The sequence below is a fragment of the Orcinus orca genome, chromosome 1 (genome assembly GCF_937001465.1).
Source record: "Orcinus orca chromosome 1, mOrcOrc1.1, whole genome shotgun sequence".
Lineage (NCBI taxonomy): Eukaryota > Metazoa > Chordata > Mammalia > Artiodactyla > Delphinidae > Orcinus > Orcinus orca.
In genome coordinates, this window is record NC_064559.1 from 16,503,014 (window position 1) to 16,527,018 (window position 24,005).

The window sequence follows — 24,005 nt, forward strand, 5'->3', positions numbered from 1 at the left end:
CTGATGAGGTATCTGTCATAATCAAAAATGCTTCCTATGGGACGTGTCCTGTACTCTGCATCTCACATGGATTAGTTTTTTCATTTCTCTTAACAACGCTCACTGTTTGGCTTTATTCTGATTACCATCTTATAGTTAAATAAGATGTAACTTATTGAAGTAGAAGCTAAGGTTATCCAGCTCACAAATGGCAGAACGAAAATGTGAACTCCAAACCCACGCACTTAGCATCTAGGCAGCATTACAGTAGCAGCTATGAAAGCACAGAGTCAAAGCCTGATCATAAGTTCTGGATGCTCTAACTTGTCACGATGGTTCTCCAAAAGAATGTAGTTCTGTTGCTTGCATTTGGCCTCCTGGTTATGGGAAAGAGAAGCTGCAGAGTTCTGCAGTTGTTTTCCTATTCTGTCAGAGCAGATTAGCTATGGCCCTAGAGTGGGACTTTTGTGCACTGTGATGCAGGTCACAGGACAATGAAACAAGACCCTGTAGCTTGCGGAGGCCTGGCTAGTGCCCCCGTGACAGCGCGCTCAACCGTATCTGCTTGCTATGCTTTTATGGTCATGAAGATTATAAATTATATGGCTGTTTTCTTAGCCCTCTTACCTTCCTCCAACCTCTCTCCACCAACCCTCCATGTACCTGTCAGGCTTCACCAAAGATGCACTAAATTCTAAATGGTGGAAAACTGACTCTGCATAATGGTGGGTGAAAAGGACCAGGGAGCCTTATATTCCCATTCAGATGGCAGCCAACTTTGCCTGAGAAATAAAAAGGGAAATTCCTGGGAGAAAAAGCGCAGAAAGGACACATATTTTCATATTCATTTTTTCCTCTAAAAGTAGAGCAAAGGGACCAAAATCAATCTAATGCATGTGTATTTTTTCTGTTATTTCTACTGGTGGAATAAAACCCATAAGCAACCTCTGAGATCGCTATACACACAGAACTGTTATTGATTTCCACAGCTATTTTATATGGGAGACACAAATGCAGGATGGCTTTCGGGGATTTTACTAGATCTGGGAAACCTCATTTGGGAAGCAGAAAAGAAGTTGGAGAAAAGTTGGGTCAGGAATACGGACCCACCACTATTCACTCGTGTTACAAAATATTTGGGAAATTAAATTAGAAGGTCTCAGAATTCCCTTTCAAGTCTAAAATTTTAAGTCAGCCCCGCCATCTTATGATTATTTGGGAGTAAATATAATCTCACCTACCCACCACTGACACCATATTTTAGTCTTCTCAAAGTGTGGTCCCCAGACCAGCAGAATCAGCATCACTCATTAAAAATGCAAAGGCTTAGCATCACCCTGTTACCAAGTCCAAGCTCATACTGCTCACCGCATGACAGGCCAATAAATCAAGAGAAGAGTTTTTGGGGTAAGGCATAGTGACTTTATTTGGAAAACCAGCAGACTGAGAAGATGGTGGACTAGTGTCCCAAAGAATCATCCTTCCCGTGTTAGAATTCAGGCTTCTTTTATACTAAAAGGGGAGGGGGATGCAGTCCCTGTTTTAGCCAGATTCCGGAGATGTGTTCATCTCTTTTTTCCTGCAGCCATTCATGGTGGGCCTGGGCAGGATGTTTCCTGTGAGCCAAACAAGGTATTTAACTTAACGCTCATTACTTGGGAGGCAGGGTTCCTGGAGATGGGCCATTATGTATAATTTAAGCTTATAGGAAATATCCCTTTAGTGCTTAACTTGAATACAAAAGTTAGCTTAACAGAATACAAAAGTTCTTCCTTATTACAACCTAACATCTACTGTATTAATGACTGTGGTGGTGGGGGTCCAGTAATATGTGGATTAACACACCTTCCAGGTGATTCTCATGCATGGCCAAGTTTGAGGCCCACTGACATAATACTTACATTATGGTTCATTTATACATATGTTCCTCCATGTATTCTATGATAAACTTCTTGGAGCAGGAACGTATTGGTTTTGCTCTAACTTTAGCTCATCGATTAGGAGTGAGGCACAGCCTTTGCTTTCCTGGAGATTATAATCAAGTAAGGAACATAAAACTAGCAACCCTCAGTGTGTGAAAGAGATGGGTTTCTCTCTACTCATCATTTGGAGAATCATGAGTGTGGGAGTGACAGACACATATTTGATGCCCTGCTTTTCCCCATCCACAAAGGCACAAATGAGCTGCTTACTTTTGCTGGACAAGCTTTAATATATCTTTGTAAATTAAAAATCTAAGTGGTAATGTTTGATAACAGTACAAAATGCAACTGAAAGTTCGTGCCTAAAGATCAACTGGCATGGAAATATATTGGATTCTCTAGAAAATGATCATCATGCTGACATCACCTTTTTGGACATATCAGCACACTTCTGAGACAGGAAAAAGGACTGAGTACCATGTGCCAAGCCTTTTGATAAAGTTATCATGCACTCCATAAGTGAGGAAGACGTTGCTAACCTTCTCCAAGGAAGAACTCAGAGTGAAGCGTCCCCACTGAACGAAGGATGTTTCATTGTCACTCCTTGCCTCAAAACACACTGAGCCAAGTCACAGTTAGTTTGAAAATGGTTGCAATTTTCAGATTTTGCCTTCTCACGCTTTCAATAAAAGTGAGCCTGCCCTTTCTATGAACTCGTCAACAAAGAAGTAAGAACTAATGATAACATGCCTTTTAGATGATTTAAGAGTTAGTGCATCAATGTGGTTCCCTTCAGCAACTCTTCTTTGTCTTATTATTTTTCTTAATAAACCACACACACACAAATTACATGCACACAGCCATTCATTCATTCATCATTCATTTATGAAGTGGTCATGCCTATTTCCCATTCCAAACCTTTTTATCCTACCATGTCTGGTTGGTCAATCATAACAATCTTTTGCCTGTCTTCCCGCCTTCTGTTTCTCCATCGTCAGAGTTCACCTCCTCTTTACTAATCGCATTTTTCTTATTTGCCCTCAGGGTCCCTCACATTTATTGCATTAGAAGACGAAGGGCGTAGTAGCCGTATTCACATGGGTGAGAAGTGTTGGAAGAGATTAGAAGGTGGATAGAAAGGACTGTTTGGACTTAATGTATTTGAGGTGCCTGTGGGACAAACATGTGGAAATTATTTCCAATATGCATGGGTCCAGGGCTCAGAAGGAAGATGTGGTGTGATGAATTAAGGATACACATGGTAGTTTAAAGTCCAGATGTAGATGAGATCACTGCAGAGATTAAGTAAAGGGAAATGAGATTTGAGCACAGAGTAGGTTCCCAGTAAATGTTTGCTGTTTGTGGCATTTTACTGGGAAATTTACTACTAGTATTTGTGTCATGATCCTTTTAGGTTGTCATGACCTGACCCTCTGAGGTTATGAAACTTGCTTATTCCTGGTGTTCATTACGGATTCTAACTCTCCACTTCAAAAGTTACTTTAAAGAGAGATATTCCTAGAAATTTTGGTTAATCAAATGGCAGCTCAGTGGATGGAACACTTCCAAAATAAATACTGAAAATAGGTTTTAACCCTCACCCCTCTTAAGGCTAAGAAAAGAAGTCTGCTTTTTGTAGAAGGAAAATCCAATAGGAGCTATAGTCAGAGAAGAAACGCTAGCAGGGTCTTCAGAGATCAAAGCTGAAGCGCTTCTTTCCTATGAGAGGAGACTGAGGCAAAGAACGGTTAAGAAGCTAATGCAAGGCCCCCTGCTTAAAACTGGCAGAAATCTCAACCCATGTCATCTGAACAACAGATTTAGAGAAAGACTCTTTACTATACGTTCTGATAATGCTGGGAATGCTCCCTGGAGCTTAAAGGGTCAAAATAATGACCTATTTCACAATTTCAAATTAAAACTTAAAAATTTCAGTTACATTTTTACTTAATTGAAAAAGGAAGGCAAGGTCTGGTACAAGGTAACTTCTTAAGTTTCATTGGTTTTTTTTTTCTTCAGCTGTTTTTTGGGTTTTTTGTTTGTTTGTTTTAAGAGGGGAATGTGGATTGGAACAGGTAACATTAGGTCACTTTTAGCTTCAAAATGTGGCATTCTATAATCCCTAAAAATCATAATATACTTGTGTAAGGAAGGATGAGAATGTCAGTAAATCAAATAATAACACTCATGCTAACATTTCATAATTATATAAAGATTCAAAATTCTTGATCAATACAATCAATTGTAAAGTGACGATTTTGCTTTCCTTGGTCTAGTTTGTCTGATAATCTGTATACACAGCTCTTTTTTTAAAAAAATTGAATTATCATAGATATGAGTGATTTCTACAGTCTAAAGAGCCATACTATAACATTGAAAGGAAAACTTTAGACTATTATTTCAGAAGAACGGGCAAAAGTAATAGTTTATTCTTTCTTCATACTCTACATTTTTTTCCTCCATGTTAATGAATGTTTTAAGTGTGAAAGCCCAAACTTCTCAAGTACCTAATTCTTCCTTTAAAAAGAACCGACACTACCTTTTTCCTGACTTCCCACCACATAAATTGGTAGTGGTGGAGGAGAGGGGAAGAGTGAGTTTTAGAAATTAAAGAAATGATCATCTCTAATATTCTCTTCCAGTCCTGCAGGTGACTCACTGCAGCTAATAGCAATAAAACATCTTTTATGCGTAGCCGAATTCAAGAATCTGCCGATTATTTATGGATCTGACATTAGTTCGTTATTTATTATTCATTCAACAGACATTTTTCAACCTCGACTTCTGTGCTGGGTAATCAGGTAAAAACATATATGATGTAACACCAAACATTTGCTTTTGTTGAACTGAGGGAGGAAACTCTTCCATTAGGCAGAACTTTTCAATAGCAACTTAGAACACGATATGGAGTAATTATGGAAGTTGGTAGCAGGAAAAAGAGATAACGCAATTCCTTCATCATTGCCCTAATCAATTCAACTTGTAAAACCACTAGGAATCCCTAAATCTTTTGACAGATTCACAAATATGCAAACAGAGTCACAATGATAAGATGAGAGAGAAAGTTTTACTGTTTGGTATGAACATCAAACAATATTTTTATGAATTACAGAGATTTATTTAAGAGTTCCTTCTCTTTACCCCATAAAACACATACAAAACATTTCTGAAAATCAGCAAACAATCAAAGTCACCCAAAGTTTTTGATTTCCTTGCTTGCCATCCAAAAATGACCGTGAGGCTGTAACAAGATAGAACAGTAGATTAGAAGTAGACTTAGTAGATACGACAAAGCAACCCTAAAAGAAAATCCTGAACCACATACTCAATGTGGTTGAGTATGTTAAGGACAGTCAATTCTAGACGTGTATCACAAGGATGTTTCTGGGGTTAATGTTAAATCTTTTAGAAAATTCAGAGTAAAAAATCTTTAAAGGTGGAGATAATACAGCATGGTGTGCAGAATAAAGATTGTGGTTAAAAGACCCAGGTTTAAATCCTCCTATAAAACTTAGTTTTCTCGTATTTAAAATAGGCATAATAATTCCTACCATGCAGGATTGTTATAAAAAGAAATAGGCAACAAGTAAATGGTCATTTATAATAGTGGTTCTCAATAGGAGATGACTTTGTGCCCTCTTTCCTGTCTCTCACCCCAGGGGACATTTGGCAAAGTCTAGCGAAATTTTTGGTTATCACAACTAGAGAAGGGGTATTACTGGTATCTAGTGTTCAGAGGCCAAAGATATTGCTGGGCACCCTATAAAGCACAAGACAGGCCCTACAACAAACAATTATCTGGCCCAAGTATCCATAGTGTGAAGGCTGAAAAATCCTAGTAAGTACAGAGCATAGCAGGTGGGTAGGAAATCATGGTTATTACCATTACCTACAATACTTCAATACTAGATCTTACATAAAAAAGAAGCATTGTGTATGTGGGGTGAGTAGACTAAATATTTTTCTAGCCCTTATGAATGAACTCCAAGATCTCCCTGGAGATGTACATAATCCATTGTACAGCTTGAATACTATTCTCAATTAGCTCTAGAGACATCCAAAATGGATCTAGGTTGAGACAGGCTTCTATGAATGTATAAGGAATTTCCTGTCAATGTTACTGTTTGTCAAATAGCCAGCCTCTTGACAGGCAAAACAACTAAAACTTAAGACGGGCATAGGCTGGAAAGGTAATTTAAAATTGTTTGTCAAGGTTGATTTTCCAATATGTTCTGTCTTAGATCCATCTCTGTTATGATTACCTGGTTATTTCTTCCCACTCTTTCCTCCCTTACCATGAGCTGAATTTGGGTGTTCTCCTCACAACTCCCTTACCAGGACAATTAGGCTTTGGGTCAGTGGGACACAGCATGCTATCTATAGAATACATTCGAAAGCCCATGGTCCGTGAAAGTCTTAAATTTTTATTTCTGTGCTTTCCTGTAAATATAACAACATTCCTCTCTCTTCTCTATTATGGAAATATCCTATGATGTTCCTCTGTAGGAATTTTTTCCATGGTAACTTTGAAAAAAATCACAGAGTACTTAGAGATTTTTTTTGACATACCAATAAAACAACCTAAAAAATGCAATCCATTACATAAGATTCTGACATTTTCTAAGAAGGATCTGTATTCAATTAAATCTAGTTTCTCACACATGGTTTTTAGGATTTTTTTTTTGGATTTGACATCCTCATGTACGAGTTTCCATCTTCATTTTGTCATGTAACAATTCTGAACACTCTTTTTTTTAACTTCTTTCCCAGCTTGCCTTCACCATCCATGAGACGGTTCATCACTTCCGTCTCACTATGGTGATTGTACTTTTCCACTTTTCTAATTTGGTTCATGCATATTTTTGATTACTCTTTCATATTCAGTGTTGGTTATTTATTTACACAAGAGTTAAAACATCGGCTGTTTTATTACTCTTTGTATTTCTACAAAGTGTCTAATGCAATGCAGGCACACCATAAGCCTCCCAATAAATGAGGATTCAACGAATAAAGACCTACTCACATGCAACCAAGTTATGATGTAAGCACTGTTGATTCCCAAAGAGTGATCTGTTTACACAGTCTTATCAATGCTGCCTTGGTTCTTTCTGCTTTATGTTTAAAACATCATGATCATGTCACAGGTGAAATTTATCTGTAAATAGTACCAGATGTTACAGTAGATCTAAGCTTTATAGCCACAAGAAGGATTTTAAGAAATATTGTTAAGAGTTTGTATCTATTTTGAACACCTTAAAGTCCCTGAATAGGATACAACATTGTATCCTTGATAAGTATGAAATGAAATGAAGTTAGGCAAAATCTTAATTATAAATAAAGTCCCCACACTGATGCAGTTCATTTTTTATTAGTTACCTGTCAAATGGCACTGGACTAAAAATTCCTTGCTGAATATTTAGTTTTATAACATGCTGTCAAAACAAGGGATTTTGATATGTCAATATGACTTTTAAATAAATATTATTAATTGAAACTGAGAAAACATTTCAGCCTTGCCTTCAACCCAACAAATATTTATGGAATACCTATTATGTGTTAGATGCTATTCTAGGTACTAGGCGTATAGCAGTGACCATACCTTTTGTCCTTAAAACTTAACACGTGCAATCTGTATTCATTTGCAACTGGAGGTGTACGGAGAGAATAGTAGTTTGCTTCTTAACTAAGTTAATAAATATGCTGTTTGCATTTTCTGACGTATTTGCTTACTTGATGATCTGGATTTCACATGAAAGAATCAACATAGTAAGGAAAGACGGCATGAATTCTTTTTGTATTCTTTCCAAACGTTCGAGACTGAATAGTTTCAAAGCTGTTACCTAGAATGCTTCAATAATGGTTTGGTGAATTCCCAATTAGGATGACTTTTTATTTTACTTTCTAATTTACTGTTTTACTTACACATAATCACTGTTCATTGTCTTACAGAAATATACTTACAAATAGCTATCTAGTTACATATTTAGGTGTGTTCAAATTTTAATATTTTATTTTAAAATAAACAGAGAATTTGAGGATAGGGAAAAATAAGCAGAAAAAAAAAAACTTACCTCTGGTCATTAGTTGTCTAATGACCAGTTGTCTGTACTTTACAGGGAATTAGTCGCTTTTTAGAAAGAGCTTTTAATTGCTTAATCTAAGTAATGTGGGCAATGGCATACGTGTTTTATTTTAGAGTCTATCTAGCCCACTCAGAAAATGTAATGGACCTAATTTTCATTTAGTATAGGTCTGTGCAGTTCCTAAAACATCTAAATGGCTATTAATTTAATCAGGTAATTTAACTATAGCTCTAGAAAAGGCCACCAGCTAGTTGTCACGCAATGATTATGAGGATGACATTTCTATCCCATGATGCCAACGGCAGACTTTGATACATCATTTTCTTTTTGAAGGTTAAACTCAGATAACCTGCCTTTGGCATTTAATTAGCTACATATTAAACACTTTTTTAATAATAAAATGATTAAAAATTTTATTGCTTCTCAAATGAGGCCCTTTTCGATAGATTTAATGACTTGGTTAGAGCTCTATAGTTTGTGAACCAAACCTTACTTAGGCCAGTATGTAGTAATGATATGCTTTACAGCTTGCAAAATCTGTATTTTATTCAAATGATGGCCATAATCATTTTGGATAAAACTTATAATGCTTTTTTCTGTATTTTTAAGTCTAACTGTTAAACATCATTGGAAAGTAACCAGAAACCCCTTGTTTCAAAATTTCCAGAAATTATCAAGTTCAAGATGAATAAAGAGACCATGAAATCTGTTTAATGTGCGGAATCTTATATACTAATTGTTTACATTTCAAAAAATCACTTGTCACCATTGAATATCTGCCAAAAAATAATACAACTATTGTAGAAATGATGGAGAAGTGTGAGTAGACTGCAAATCCCCATCCATATTTTCACTTAATATTAGCTCTTTCTTCAGTGAAAATGGTCATCAGGAGACTCTTCATTGTTCATTCCTAGTGCGAATTGGGAGGGAGAAGGGGGAGTTAAAATATCTGTAAAATAGGTTGAAGAGACCGAAAGCTATCATGCAAGAACAGGGTGAAACTACAGTCTGAATAAAAGCGACCGTTGTCCTTTTATTCATTTTTAAAGTTTTTTATTTAATTTCGAATTTATTTTATTATTTATATATGCATAGGTTTTAAGTGCTCAGTCCAATGACATTTGACAAAAGTATACAGCAATATGACCACCACCTCAATCAAGCTATGGAACAATTCAATTATCACTCACACTTCCTCATGCCTCTTTCTAGTCAGCTGCCCAACTGTTTTGAATTCTGTCACCATAACTTAGTTTTGCTTGTTTTAGAGCATCATGTAGATGTAATTATATGGGGGACATACTTCTTTTGCTTGTCACATTATTTTTGAGCTATACAGTATTCAAGATTTTCCCCCTCTCAGTAGCTTGTTCCTCTTTATGGCTGTGTTCACACTCCATTGTGTGAGTACATCACAACTGTTTATCCATTCACCTGTTGATGGATGTTTGGGTTGTTTCTAGCTGTTTACTATTATTAAGTAAGCCATGAACATTTTAAAATAATTTTTTGAACATGTTTTTATTACTATTGACTAAATATCCAAGAGTAGCACTGCTGGGTCATTATAATACTTGTATCTTTAACTTGAGGAGAAACGGCCAATATCTTCACTTTTGATGTAGTTGTCAATGGACCTGCATCTACTCCCTTCAGCATAAAAAGATAAAAGGATATAATGAATACTATTCAGTGCAAAGTATAATATGAGCTTGTTTAGAATTTTAATTGTGATTTTCTTCTGTATGTAGATGTAGAAATTTTCTCTTTGGTGGTTTGACAGAATGGTCCCCCTCTTATTCCATATCAACAGATTACCGCTTTTATTTCGGGTTTAGGTAAATGTGGACTTGTTTTTTGGAATTTTGGTTGTTAGAGAAAATAAGGGAAAAAACATAAACACAAATTATTAAATTAAGATGAATGATATAGAAGAGGCTACCTGTTATTTTGCTACATGTATATCTCTTTTTACATTAATTAAATTTCTATGTAATCAAGCTATGTAGATGGCAATAATTTTGGTCCTTAAGATCTTTAGTCAGCAACAAATAAGCACATTTTACTATTAATCCACGTTACTCACTTTTAACTTTTTATGGAGCATTTTGTTAATTATAGTACAAAAATTTTGAGAACATCTGTGAACTATAGAAATATCCTTGACCTTTGATCTTGTGAAAAGAAATTTATTACAGTTTGACTCTATCAGCTTAGAATACGTTCCTGTTTACATAGAACCTTTATCTTTAAGCTAATTGTATACAATCGTATATAATTATGGTGTCTCGGTAGAAACTAACAATTTTGAGTCAACTAAAATGGTCTGGAGGCACTTTATTTTAACTTTACTTAATGAGTTGCCACCTCTTTTTGATGATCTAGAGCTTCACTGCCCAGTAAGGTAGCCACTGGCTACATGTGGTTATTGAGCACTTGAAGTGTGGCTAATCAGGATAGAGACTTAGTACCAAAGATAAAAAATCTCATTAATAATTGATATATTGATTAGGTATTGAAATGATAATACTTGGGATATGTGGGTTAAACAAAATATGATATTAAAATGAATTTCACCTGCTTCTTTTTGTTCTTTTCAACATGGCTATTGGAAAATTTTAAGTTACATATGTGGCTCCCATTTTATTTCTATCGGACAGAGTTCATCGAGATGTATATTCTCCTGCTATAGAAAATATAGAGCAAGTATCGCTACGTGCTAATTATCTGTTTTCATGGATATGAACTGAGAGTGGTTTCAATAGGTAACTGATCCACAGAGTCCCCTAAAATGGAGCTCTGATGAGTAAGAGAATGGCTAGGAGGAGAAATCTTAGCTCTCCCGAAGTACCTAAGCTCTGTAGATGGCAGAAGACCAATCCTCCCCAGCAACTTGATAGACCCTCCCCGTGCTGAAGTTCCAGATTGTTGAAAGGCATTTATACCAGTTTTTACGAGGGTGAATTGAGGGTGAATGGATAAAGTGAATGGCATTCCATCCTGGATCCTCTATTCTCATTTCAAACCTTGATGATCACCATTCTGCCTATGCATCATTTGCATTTATCCTCATGCAGTCTCAACACAGAAGACAAGGATGAACTCATGTGAAGAACTAACCTACCCTGAGGCAACTAGAGACTTAAAAATTGAAAGTAAAACTCCACTGAATTTTTGTTCATGTTCTGTGCATAACTTAAGAATGCAGTAGAGAATTGAAGCATAAATCCATCCCCAAAAAAGAATAAACAAAAAAAAAATTTGTAGACAAATGACTGAATGACCAAATTAGGCATTTGATTTGAGGCATTCGTAGAATTCCCCCTTGTGTGTTTGGATGCTACCAAAAGGCAGGCTGTATGGGGTAATGGAAACATAAATGTTTGGGAAAAAGACCAAGGAAGGTTCTCTGGCTTCTGGGAAAGTTCCCATCTATCTCAGGAGTAGTTGGGGCATGGTCCTCATTGATAACTTCTAAAAGTGAGTCTATAGAGGGTATAATTGAAAGAGTTATGAAAAAAGAAAGAAAACAATTTCACCCAATTGACAAAACCTTAATTTGCTCACCTGTGTATAGGATGCTACATCAAATGGAAATCTACTGCCACCCCTCTAAGTTACTCTGTTTAGAAAGACCTCTGCTTGCTTAGACTTCCTTCTATAAATGTAATGCTTGCTGAAATGTCAAATTGAGACTTAGACTACCTATACATATTTTACCCACCAAATAGAAGCTATCTGTGCTTCCTCAAACAAGCTCTATCAATGCATTTGAATCATGTTATGTTTTCATAACACCAAACGATTCACTGATGTGTGAAAAGACCAGTAAATCGGCAAGTTGCTTGTTCTGTGTAAACCCAATGAGCTCATGTATTTGAGTAATTAGACGGGAGGTGCAGCTGTTTGGTGCCATGAAGTTTCTAGTCCTTGGTGAGACAGAGATCCAGGAACTGTTATTTCTTATTGAAGAAATGCTCATGAATGTGACACCAAATTTCTGAACTATGCAATACAGAGCTCTTTGTATATCCTTATCAATCATAGTTTATATGAATAACATTGAATTATCAAAGACGTAGGCAGTCTTCTTTAAGTATAAAAAGGCACTATGATACAGCATTTAAGAGCAAGGATGCTGGAGCCAAACTGGGCTCTGCTACCTACAAGCTGTATGTCCCTAGGTACATTCTGTGCCTGTTTCTTCATCTTTAAAATGGAATAATAATAGCACTTAATTCATGGGATTATTCTGAAAATTAATGAATTAATAATTTTAAAATGCCTTGAAAATTGCTTGACATATCTAAGCTGTTAATTATTACATATTTTATGTTGCAATTGAGGAAGTCTCACTAGTTCAATGGAATTACAGCTGCATCAGTTTAGGAAGATGTCACCTAAGGTTCTATGGCCTTGGGTGGACTTAGTCACAAAGAACTGAAGCTGATTTCCTACAGCCTTTCAACAAACTGCTAAAGATGAGTTCTATCTCTTCTCCATGGGAAAGCATTTTGAAACAGGGACCTAGAGGCAATGGAGCCCTTTCTACTTACCAACTACACATTTTTCTTTTACGTGAGATAATTATGTAAAAAACTGTGCAAGCTAGCCATCCACTGGCATCCATTTCTGCAACCCAAGCTTTTAGCACAATCTTTGGCACAGAGCTAAGACACCCAGCAAATAATCATAATCACATCCAAAGTTGCTATGGACTGAATTTGTCTTCCCCCAAATTCATATATTGAAGCTCTAACCCCCAATTGATGGAATTTGGAGGTGGGGCCTTTGGGAGATAATTAGCTTTCCATGAGGTCATGAAGGTGGGAACCTCATTATGGGATTAGTGTGCTTATAAGAAGAGGAAGAGGACAAAGCCCTCTCCTCACCATGTGAGGATACAGCAAGTCTGCAAACCAGGAAGAAAGAGCTTACCAAACACCGAATCTGCCCTTGACCTTGGACTCCCCAGCCTCCAGAACTGTGAGAAATAATGTTTGTTGTTTAAGCCACTCTGTCTATGGTATTTTGTTATAGTAGCCCAAACTGACTATGACAACAGCTAACATTTGTTAAGCATTCTTGCCAGACACTGTTCTAAACATTCTATATATATTAATTTTTAATCCTCATAATTCCATGAAATATATACTATCATTATCTTATTACCCCTATGTTGAAGATGGATACCAAGGCACAAAGAGGTTATATACCTAAGATCACCCAGCTAGAGAATGGTCACACTGATGTTAAGACATGAGCAGTCTGGTGTGGGACCTGCACTTTCGATCACTACATTATACTGCAATAAATATCTTCTAAATGAATGAATCAGTGCACACTCAGGACACAATTTTCCATCACAATTTTATTGTTAATGTTTCCTTCAAGTAAAGAGCAAAGATTTCCCTGGAAGAAAAATTTGAAACAATACTGAGATATGATAGAACAAATATGCATAAAGTATGGGTTCAACACATATAGGCAGTTTTGAACAACATTCACCACGTCTCCAGGGATGGGTGAATATGCAGTCCATGGTAATTCAGTCCAGGGACCAAGGGGCAGGGAAATGGAAGCGTTACCTTGGAGAATGGCTCATGATCTAGAGAGTTAGGATAGTAGATGTTACATGCATCAATTCAGGCTCCAGACTTCCAGGGACCTCTTACACCTAAGATACCTAAGGCACGTGACCTAACAGCTTTCAACTTCAGTTTCTTCCTCTGAAAAATGGGGATAATATTAATCCCTACCTCTTGGGGTTGTTGTGAGAACTGAATGAATTGGATGTGTGCAAAGCAAGGAATACGGTGCCTGACTCACAGCGAGTCCTCAATAAGTGTCTGGTGTGTTGTTAGTGCCGGGGCTCTAAATCTCATCTCTGTAAGCTCCTGAGAGCTTTTTGTTGAGTCGTTTTGGCCTCTTGCTTCTGGTTTTCTCTCTGGAGAATTGTCAGGGTGCCCTTGTGATTTAGTCAGGCTTGAAGAAGAGGTTTACTAAAACCACAGATGCTCCTGATGAGGCTGGCTCTGTCGGTCATGGGTTTCTTGCTCAGAGCAGGGAGACTTCTCTCCAGCTTTCTCTCAGCTTGGATCAAGTTGCTTCAACAGACCAGCATCTACTTGCCTACAAGCTATAAATCAGCTTTGGAAAACATGTTTTTCTACAAGTCCAGACATAAAAAAATAGACCTGATTTCCTCATAGTGCCTGCAGTGCCTCCCTCTGAGACAAAGCCAGGTTGATTTGTTTTTTCCAGAGCAACATGAGTGCCATTAGTGCAATTGTATCAGTAAACTTCTTTTGTCAACAGACATTCCCAGCTAGGGACTTGGGCACTGATAAGATACAAGCCAAATGTGTATTTAATCATAAGATCTATATATTTATTTATTTAACATCTTTATTGGAGTATAATTGCTTTACAGTGTTGTGTTAGTTTCTGCTGCATAACAAAGTGAATCAGCTATACATACACATGTATCCCCATATCTCTTCCCTCTTGCGTCTCCCTCCCTCCCACCCTCCCTATCCCACCCCTCTAGGTGGTCACAAGCACCAAGCTGATCTCCCTGTGCTATGCAGCTGCTTCCCACTAGCTATCTATTTTACGTTTGGTAGTGTATATATGTGCATGCCACTCTCTCGCTTCGTCCCAGCTTACCCTTCCCCCTCCCCATGTCCTCAAGTCCATTCTCTACATCTGTGTCTTTATTCCTGTCCTGCCCCTAGGTTCTTCAGAACCACTTTTTTTTTAGATTCCATATATATGTGTTAGCATACGATATTTGTTTTTCTCTTTCTGACTTACTTCATTCTGTATGACAGACTCTAGGTCCACCCACCTCACTACAAATAACTCAATTTTGTTTCTTTTTATGGCTGAGTAATATTCCATTGCATCTATGTGCCACATCTTCTTTATCCGTTCATCTGTCGATGGACACTTAGGTTGCTTCCATGTCCTGGCTATTGTAAATAGTGCTGCAATGAACATTGTGGTACATGACTCTTTTTGAATTATGGTTTTCTCAGGGTATATGCCCAGTAGTGGGATTGCTGGGTTGTATGGTAGTTCTATTTTTAGTTTTTTAAGGAACCTCCATACTGTTCTCCATAGTGGCTGTATCAATTTACATTCCCACCAACAGTGCAAGAGGATTTCCTTTTCACCACACCCTCTCCAGCATTTATTGCTTTTAGATTTTTTGATGATGGCCATTCTGACTGGTGTGAGATGATACCTCATTGTAGTTTTGATTGGATTTCTCTAATGATTAGTGATGTTGAGCATCCTTTCATGTGTTTGTTGACAATCTGTATATCTTCTTTGGAGAAATGTCTACTTAGGTCTTCTGTCCATTTTTGTATTGTGTTGTTTGTTCTTTTGATATTGAGCTGCATGAGCTGCTTGTATATTTTGGAGATTAATCCTTTGTCAGTTGCTTTGTTTGCAAATATTTTCTCCTATTTTGAGGGCTGTCTTTTCGTCCTGTTTATGGTTTCCTTCTCTGTGCAAAAGCTTTTAAGTTTCATTAGGTCCCATTTCTTTATTTTTGTTTTTCTTTCCATTTCTCTAGGAGGTGGGTCAAAAAGGATCTTGCTGTGATTTATGTCATAGAGTGTTCTGCCTATGTTTTCCTCTAAGACTTTTACAGTGTCTGGCCTTACATTTAGGTCTTTAATCCATTTTGAGTTTATTTTTGTGTATGGTGTTAGGGAGTGTTCTAATTTCATTCTTTAACATGTAGCTGTCCAGTTTTCCCAGCACCACTTATTGAAGAGGCTGTCTTTTCTCCATTGTATATTCTTGCCTCCCTTATTAAAGATAAGGTGACCATATGTGCATGGGTTTATCTCTGGGCTTTCTATCCTGTTCCATTGATCTATATCTCTGTTTTTGTGCCAGTACCATACTTTCTTGATTACTCTAGCTTTGTACTATAGTCTGAAGTCAGGGAGCCTGATTCCTCCAGCTCTGTTTTTCTTTGTCAAGATTGCTTTGGGGGCTTCCCTGGCGGCGCAGTGGTTGAGAGTCCGCCTGCCGATGCAGGGGACATGGGTTCATGCCCCGGTCTGGGAAGATCCCACATGCCACGGAGCGGCTGGGCCCGTGAGCCACGGCCGCTGAGCCTGCACGTCCGGAGCCTGTGCTCCACAGCAGGAGAGGCCACAGCAGTGAGAGGCCCGCGTACCGCAAAAAAAAAAAAAAAAAAAAAAAAAAATCACTTTGGGGAACTTGGACGTATATATGTCTTAGGCTCCATACACAGGGATTTTACTAAGAAGGGAGAAAGCTTTTTCTCAAAAGATGGTCTTGTGCTAAAAAAACCCCCAAATTTCTTCCTCCTTTAAATTTCTAAAATGCTATAATTCTTCAGAAGGATACTAGACCCTCGATACTGTGTAAAAGCATAAAACTTTGTCATAGAGAGACCTGGTTTCACGTCTTGGTTCATTTGCCTACTAGCTGTGTAAATTTGGACACATGTGATGCATTCTTTCCAAGCAACTCCCTGCAGCATCCCTGTTCTTCATCTGGAAAGTGGGGATAAAAATACCAATTCCGTACGAGGTTTTATAAAGGATGAAAGGAAACAATCCATATAAATTCCTTATCATGGGCCTTATATATAATAAGAGCTCAATAAATGGTAGCAATTATCACTGTCACTGACAATTTGTTTTTAGTGTTCCTGTTGGTGACATACTACTTGAATAGTTTTGGCTGAGTATGACACCTCCTGTTCCTATGATTTTGCAGATTTGAAATTGATAAGAAAAGCAAGATGATTTATTATGTATGTAATATAACTTATTGCCTTGTGCCTGAAACTTCATTGAAGTAGAGCTCTCTGTACGTAATTGGAAGGTAGCTAACAACACACAAGAAAATAATGATGGTAAAGATAATTCTTGTTATTGACTGAGCTCCCACTATGTTCCAAGGACTGTTCCAGGTATTTTATGTACAACACTCTATTAGAAATATGTTCTTATTTTTAATTTACAGATGAAGAAACTGAAGCTTGAAGAGTTTGCTTGCCCATAACTGGCTTATAAGAAGAGCCAGTATTCTAAACTTCTGCTATCTGAGTCAGATATGGACTTGATAAATCTAAAGATAGGAATCCTATGTTAATTATTATTTTTGTCTCCTCGAGTTTTTATTGTGAGAATGAGAAAGTGAATGAAAAATAATGAAGATAATGGGGTAGAAAATGTTTAGGATATGAGCAACAAGATTTCTAACCTATTATTAAATTTAAAAACACACACACAAAAAAACCTTTCCAAGCAAAATTGGTGGTCTTCAGAAGAAACAGGTGGAATAATTTGAAACTGTTCAATTTTGAAATTGCCATCCCTAAGAGATTTTTTTATCCTTTACTCTCAAGTAGGCATACTTTTCTAAGGGCTTGCTTATTCTTTTTTTTAAATTTCAAATTTTTGATAAATTTTATTGGAGAAAAAAATCAGATGAGGAAATAGAAAGTAACTGGGCGATAGACGGTGGGGCGCGAAGGCTACTTTAATTGTGTGGCCAGGGAAAGCTTTTCTGAGTTGATGACATTGAGGCTGAGAAAGACAGAGTCATGGAAATACCCAGGGAAAAGGCTGGGGGCAGGGGAGTAGCAAACGCTAAGACAGCCAGGAGGCCTGTCTGACAGGGCTTGCTTATTCTTTCAGCTTATTGGTCAGCATTACTAATGTCTTAATGGAGAAGTTTTGGGCAGTTTAGGAAATGACACGATAAAGGGGGTTATGGTGGTGAGGAAGAGATTGTAATTTTTCGTAATTTTCTACTTGTCTTCTTTCTCCAGGCTTTTAGGTGAGTCATTAGCTTTGTCCAAGGAGACGACTGCTGTTTGTAACCCTACTTTTTTTTTTTAATGCTGTTTTTTATTCTAATATATATATATAAATATATATATATATTTTTTTTTTTTTAAACTAGACCTTTGGTTTTTTTTCTTTCTTTCTTTTTTTGGCCATGCAGCATGTAGGATCTTAATTCCCCAACCAGAGATCGAACCCATGCCCCCTGTATTGGGAGCATGGAGTCTTAACCACTGGACCGCCAGGGAAGTCCCTGTAACCCTACTTTGTCAATGAACTTACCTTCAGCTGAAAAAGTGGGCAGCATTTTCCTTCCTTAATACAGCTGTAGGGTCTCCCTGTTTCTCTTGCCTCTGGCTGTTTCCTTTGCTATACCCTCACCTAATAAGATTTATTTGAGTTGAATATTCATATCACTCTTGCCTAAACCAACTTTCTTCCCTCCTTTTTGCTTTCCTGCTGTGGAGACGTTCTATTCATGCCAGTTTTATGATTTGGGGGAGGAGTTTTTCTTTTTAAGTCTCTTTTACCCTCTGAAGGTCTCCAGAGGGTAGAGCAAAGACTGCTGATACTGGCCGTGTATCTCAGTTGGAGTGAAAAGCTAAGGATGGGGGGCAAAGGGGAGATATTCTACTTGTCTGTGATTTCACAGGACCCATTTCTGTACTTCGCTGAACAGGAAGGAAGCCTCCCAATGCTATCAGATCAACAAATACACATTTTTTTGGTTTTTTTCCAGACCAAATGCTCACTGGAGGGGGGAGTGATATGCTGACCAAAGACATCCCCAAACATGAAGCTGTCCTGCTGGGATTGTCCTGCCAGTGGTCGTTTTCCTTCCTGCCATCTCAAATACTCCCAACCCCAAAGCAAAGAGCCCCTCTGCACAAAGGTTGAGATTGCGTCCCAGCTGTGGCCATAACAGGGACATCGATCCTCATCTGTTCCCCACCACTGAATTCTCCACTGCAGGTTAGAAACAAGCAATGCAGCCTCTGCTACCAGCGACACCGGCGGGACCTGGCTTTTAGAAGTAAGATTGAATGGCTATTAGAAGAGGTGACGGCTATAACCTAACACTGTACAGAGAGACCAAGGTAATGAAGTAACACAGGTTTGTAGAATGTGGAGACCTGGAAGGCTCTTTAGACATCATTCTGGCCAACCCCTTTGCTTTACAGGTGAAGAAAACCAGGACCAAAGAGGTTAATTGACTCATCCAAGGTCATAGTGTGAATTATTGTCCTTTGGTTGTTCAGGTCACCCTTAAACAAAAATTTTTTTCCCAAGGTTTCTAAGAGTTCAGAGTTCGTAGTCCATCAGCTTTAATAGTTTAAATGCTTCCCTTTAGAACTCATTCATCGGCAGTGAATCATGGGAACCTATCATGAACATGCCCCACATGTTATAGGTGATTAAAAAAGGGGGAAGAGGTTTCTGCACCTAATGTCTTACAATTGAATTGGAGACTTAAGAAATATAAATAGCAAGAGGTAAAATGAAATTCTTATGTATGTAAAAAAAAAAGAAATACTTGATGTATGCGTGTAAATGCTGTGCATAAGAGAATTCTATGGAGTAGGTGTCCTATGCTTTATCTTAAAGAAACTAAAGACCATGTGTTTGTATTAACATTTAGAGAGCCATTAATTTACTATCGGGATTATAAAGTAAAAGTGATAAATAACAATTTATATTTTGTGTTCTATAATGTCCACGTATAAAGTTTCCTGGGCATTTCAGCAGCCACCAACATCACTGAAAATATGTTTATGGCCCACGAAAAAATTCCATTTGAACCTTGGCTGTTTGAAACATAGCTTCCTCTCTGCATCCTTATTGCCTCATTTCTAGTATAAAGTGGTCAGATTAGATGCTCTTTAAGGTTCTTACACATTTCCACTTTCCTTGATTAGTGAGTGACTAAAAACAAAAGGCAGAATAGTCCAGATGTTCTAGTAGGTTTACATTTGCATCTGAGAAAAGTCTTGAAGTACCTCAATAGGTTTAAATTATTTTTTGAGTGGTGAAATATCACTGAAAATTTTCTATGAAATTCTCCCAGGAAAATAACTGGTTTTAGAGTTCTACATTGTTGATCTTGTAGTTCCAGGACAGATTTGGGATAATTATCGTGATTTCCACTGGGTAGAACAATATTTTGGGATCAGAACAATCAAACTCAAATTATACAGGTACAACAGTTTAACAAACGTGACCCATATTTTATAATTCATATCAAACTGATGAGTCCCTTTGGTCTACCCATCAAAACAATTGTCAGAGGTAAATAGGCACTCATTTTCCATGTGAATTTTTCCATGGTGCTGCCGGTAAACCGTTTCTAAGGATATAATAGCAATAGCTGCCCCTGAAAGCCTCGAGCCCGAAATGATCATTTAAATGGTTCTTGTGAATGGCACAACTCTTGTTTATGGGTGCCAGGTCCCAGTGTTTCAGATACATAGAAACAGCCTTTGCCAATGCAGCTTTAGCCAGTAAGAATAGCTAATATTGATGCTTACTGAGTGCTAACTATGACTGTACTGGAAGTTTTGCATATATTATCTTATTTAATACTCCCAATAATCTGAAGACGCAGGTACTGTTATTATCCCCATTATGCAGATAAAGAAACTGAATATTAGAAGGTTAAATAGTTTGCCTAAAATACATCTAGAAAACAGTAAAGCTGAGATCTGAAGCCAGATGTACTGACCTCACGGACAATACACTAATCACTATACAGTATCACCACGTGGCTTGCAATAGTCTAGAAGACAAATGATTTTTAAGTGGCTCTGATAAATACCCTTTATGTGGAAAATGATGGGTGTGCAGACTGAGTAGTGTGTATGATGGTGGTGGAGGTTAGAGGTGCGGGGACCATTAATTTTTATTGACTTTAGTTAATTGCAGTTAATTCGAATCTTTCAACGATTTTGGCCAACTGCACGTTGTGCCTGTCTGGGTCTGCAGTATCACTGACAGCAGAGATGTGGGTACCAGGCTAAGTAGGCATCCTTCCTCCAGAACCTTCACTGGCAGACACAAGCATGCATCATCCATCCCAGGTCTGAACAGCAAGTTCAGAAGCCATCTCATTATTTAAATTTCTGATCTGCAGTGTTGTATGAAATACCGTGAAGAACCCCGTGCTTTAGGATCTGTGGAATAGCCACACATTTCTCAGCCTAAATCTAAAGCAATGGTGCTGATAATTTATATGAACGCATCTCCCCTTTCTCCATGTGGTTAAAGATAATGAAATAGAGAACCGCGCTCTCCGAGAATGTGACAGGCCAATTTACGATTCTAATTCTCCGTTTGGTCATCTAAAATATACTATTTTAGCAGCTTTCTGCCTTTAACAGGTATTTCTTGAAAGCAATTCCTACTTGCATGACTGTTCCGTAAATGTTTGGCTTGAAAGAAAAGGAAATGTGTCCTTCAAACAAGTGTGTTTCTTTCAGGGCTACTTCTGTATGTGAATTTCTCCATGGTGACTACCCAGTGTTTTCTGTCATCATCTTCTTGGCATTCAATTCATTACCCCTGTTCATTATTCAATTTGTTTGAGCTTTGAGCACCTGAATAATTGAAAGCTATGCAAGTATTATAAATTATAGTGTCCACGTTCATAATCCCCATTTTAGAGTTTATAGCTTCACTGTGTTGGAACCTTACATACAAGGTCTTATACTGAAAACAAATTAATTTATAAATACATTTTTTTCTTCCCTAAACTCAATATTTAACAAATCTTACATTTTTCCAGTTACGATTTTTAGGGCTTTGACTGCCACAGCAAGCCCAATGAAAAAGAATGTTTTACATGTTCATTCATTCATTTTTGTAACAAATATTTACGGAGTGACTATACCTTTGACAGTGTGAGGCTGGGGCTAGGTCAGCCTATTCTCTTTGAGAAGAATGAGAGAGAAAGCAGGCTTTGCAGCCCTTTAAGTTATGGCCTCCACCTCCTGATGGCACTCAAAAATCTAAACAAACCAAAAAAACCCTAAACCAGATCCTCAGCAGCCCTTCCTCTGTAGTCTCTGCCCCTGGGTCCTTCCTGGTCCACCTAGGGCACTGAGGGCTGGAAGATTCTGTAGCCTCCTTGAGGCAGGTAGCCCAGTTCTTTGCTCTGCAAATAAATATGGGAATAAAGTTTTTCAATGAGAGTAAGAAGGAAAGAAGAGAAGATGGGTGAAGTTTAAGAGACTGATGACCCAGCTAGTAAGTGCCTGAGCTGGAAGGCAGGCTGCAGACTCAAGTCTTGTGGATGCAAATCTAGTGTGGTGGGTTTTGTTTGTTTGTTTTTTGCGGTACGCGGGCCTCTCATTGTTGTGGCCTCTCCCGTTGCGGAGCACAGGCTCCGGACGCGCAGGCTCAGCGGCCATGGCTCACGGACCCAGCCGCTCCGCGGCATGTGGGATCTTCCCAGACCGGGGCACGAACCCATGTCCCCTGCATCGGCAGGCGGACTCTCAACCACTGCGCCACCAGGGAAGCCCTAGTGTGGTTTTTAATTTCATCAGCACTGCCTCTGCATCGCTAGATTGGTTGATTGGTTGGCTTTACCATAATAAAAATAGCTTTACTGGGTTTTTTTCCTCCATAATTATACCAGCGATCCCCACCCTTCTCTTTGTAAAAGCTGAAACAATGGATTAAGGTAGAAAGTTGAAGGTGAAAATCACCTGGAAACAAATTTGATTGGCATTAGTTCAACAAGTATTTCTGAAGCACATATTCTGTACCACTTGGGCCTTGGTAAATTGGGATAACTATTACAGATGTGGTTCCTGCCCTTAGTTAACATAAAATTGGTGAAAGATACAAAAAATAGGCAAGAAAGCAAATGAATGTATATTATTTTTCTGTTGGCTAAGAGCAGAGAATCATGATGGCAAATCAACAGGGAAGGTACTACTTATGTCAAGCTATTAGAAATGATCTCTCCTGGGAAGTGGTATTGTAGAGTATGGCCTTCCAAACTGTATTCTATGGCTCTGTTTATGCATTTTTATTTTTGACAAAAACAAGATCATATATGCATATTGTTTTACAACTTTCCTTTTCAATATAACTGTGTTAAACTTCCATGTAAATAAGTATAGACTGAGTGTATTATATTGTATGAATTATATCATAATTTAAGAAAATCAATCCTCTATTGATGAATATTAATTTTTTTTTGCTTTCATATGCATTGCAAGGATGGACTTCCTTTAAAATATCCCTTGGGGCGTATTTACCATTATTTCTTAACATAAATATATAGGAACAGAATTTCTGAGTCAAAGAGTATACACACTAAAAGTTTTGATACATGTTGTCAAAATACTATATGAAAACTTGTACCAATGTATACTCCCTGGAGCATCATGCTCAAATAGGAGACAGAAGAGAAGAATGATTTGAGAGGGCAGCTTTGGAGTTAGATTGCCTGGGTACAAGTCTCAGGTCCTGCACATGTGAACTGTGTCTGACTTTCGACAAGTTGTGACACCCACCCAATATCTCAGTTTTCTCATCTAGAGTGTGGGCATAATAACTTATGGGATTGTTGTGAAGATTAAATGAGATAACTCATGTTCATCATTTAACAAAGTACATGGCACATAATAAACGCTCAATAAAAATATGAGGTATTACCATTATTTACCCTGTGCACTTGTGAGTACTGGCTATTATCATTTTTATAAATTTTTAACATTTTAATTATGAAAATTATAATTATACCATGCTTATGGTAAAGAATGTCTCCAACCACAAGGAAGGATATTGACATAATCACTCCTCCTCCAACTGTTATTCCACTTCCCAGAGATAACCACTTAAAACTTTTTAAATTGCCACTATGACTGAGTTAAATGCCTACATCTGACAGTCACAAATGTCGATTTTAGACGAAATCTCCAGATAGACCACTATCAAAGAAGAGGATTTCACTCCTCTCCTATGTCTACCTGATTTTTGTCAGTTTATTTTCCAGTTCTTCGATTTCCCAGTTCATCTAAAAATAGTATTTCAAATGGAGTGTAACGTTTACACTTCTGTATTCATATTTGCCTCCATAAAATCCAGTAAGTTCGATAAACCTGTTACTGCAGTGGAGCATCTAGCAATTGTAGTCTATAGTCTATAGTCTGGTTTGGTGGGACAGT

The 24,005-nt window shown here is 37.7% G+C and overlaps 1 long non-coding RNA gene across 2 annotated transcripts in view; it reads left to right on the forward strand.

Annotated features, from left to right (window-relative positions):
* Nucleotides 1–24,005, forward strand: part of LOC117201774 (uncharacterized) — a 69,396-nt gene that overhangs the window by 27,664 nt on the left and 17,727 nt on the right. The window contains exon 4 of one of the 2 annotated variants that reach the window (XR_007475733.1): nt 18,572–18,929. This is a non-coding gene — a long non-coding RNA (uncharacterized LOC117201774). Of the gene's footprint in view, nt 1–18,571; nt 23,499–24,005 lie in introns of those variants that run through there. The other variant, XR_004483867.2, reaches the window with a different exon arrangement.